Genomic DNA, 1,614 nt, shown 5'->3' on the forward strand with positions numbered 1-1,614 from the left:
TACAGACCACAGCATCACACATACAGACCACAGCATCACACCTATAGACCACATCTGTTTGTTCTTTCAACAGTAAATAACAATAAAACTGTTGTTCAATTAGTTGTTGACTATTAATCACCAGATATATTAATAACCGATGAATCAGTCTGAGTATTTTCATACAAACAGTTTAATTCTGTGGGTTCAGCTTCTTCAGTGTGAATGTTTTCAGGTTTCTTTCCTCTGTGACACCAAACTGAACGTCTCTGGACTAAACGTTGGAGGAAACTCTGATCCAACAGCTGATTGATTAATGCAGAAAATAATCACAGATCAAGCAACAGGTTAAATAATCATTAATCATTATCTGAAAACATGAGTCGATTAATCATCAGGAGTTGTTTCTGTTACTATGCTTCTTCTGCAGCATCACCTGAGTGCGGGTCAGAACAGAACCATCAATCATCCACTGATCAGAACCTGATAATCAATTCAACATATTGTCTGTCTGAGCTGAAGGTTCTGATCATGTTCTTCATCGGTCCATCTGCTGGTTTGGTCTTACAGTTCAATAGAATAATCGATAGTTGAAACTCAAACTCAGCTGCAACTATCGATTATTTACACTGTGATTGATCAGTGATTATTTTCTGGATCAATCAGCTGTTTGGTCGTGAACCAGAGTTTGGTCCAAAGATGTTCCGTTTGTGTCAAAGAGCACAGAACCAGAAAAGATTCACTGAAGAACTGAACTCCGAGTTCAGCCTGTTTCAATAAACACTCAAACTGGTTCATCGATCATCAGCTGCTGGTTCACCAACAGCTCATTGATCAGTCACTGCAGGTGTTGTGTAGGTTACTGGTGCAGAACTGGTTAGCCGTGTGTTAGCATCAGCTAACGTTCTGTAGAGCCGGTCCTGCTCGGTTCGGCGGTAGCTCACCTGGTTAACGCTGGTTAACGGGTCCCGGGATGCGGCTCGGCCCTCCGGTCCTCCGCACCTCATCTTCTCGCGGAGTCTGGGCTTGTGCGGCGGCTTGGAGCTCTGCCGCGCCCCGGCCCCCGGGAGACTTGCGGGGCTCGACTGGAGAGCAGACACCCACGGATCCGGGGCACAGCGTCCCGGCCCGGCTGTTAGCTCACATCCATCACGGCCGGAGAGCAGAGCGGCGGGCTGCAGGCGGCGGACCGGGCGGTGTTCCGGAGGGTCGCTGGTCCGGATGATTCTCAGATTAGCTCTCCGGTTAGCATGCTAAGCTGCTAACAAGCCGCTGCCATGTAGCCCGGAGCCGCCACACAGCGGAGGCTGGCCGAGCACCGCGGGCCGAACGGCGGCTTTAATTTTTAATATTTGTCGTAGAAGAGGATTTTAAATATTTAACGGCCGCTGTTGGCTCTGGTGCCCGTTAGCCCGTTAGCCGTTAGCTACTGCTCCCTCCGTCACCCAGCCCTGTACGCGGTTTCCCTGGTAACGCTAGAGGTCCGCTGTGATTGGCCAGTGGAACTGACTCCGCCCACCGCTGCAGTGCGCTGAATCCAGCAGGGGGCAGCAGGTGGACGTTAGAACGACCCCTGATGGCTGGAGTTCATCCACTGAGTGAAGGAAGGAACAACAGATGCTGCATCTTTAAAAA

General features: G+C 49.7%; 1 protein-coding gene across 1 annotated transcript in view; it reads right to left on the minus strand.

Annotated features, from left to right (window-relative positions):
• Positions 1-1,247, minus strand: part of zdhhc1 (zDHHC palmitoyltransferase 1) — a 10,937-nt gene extending 9,690 nt beyond the window's left edge. Inside the window, exon 1 of the mRNA XM_008295649.1 lies at positions 924-1,247. The gene's annotated coding sequence lies outside the window, so the exon portion shown is untranslated. The remainder of the gene's footprint in view (positions 1-923) is intronic.
• Between the last annotated feature and the right edge of the window lie 367 nt (positions 1,248-1,614).

Source organism: Stegastes partitus, unplaced genomic scaffold (genome assembly GCF_000690725.1).
Source record: "Stegastes partitus isolate 25-593 unplaced genomic scaffold, Stegastes_partitus-1.0.2 Scaffold1063, whole genome shotgun sequence".
NCBI lineage: Eukaryota > Metazoa > Chordata > Actinopteri > Pomacentridae > Stegastes > Stegastes partitus.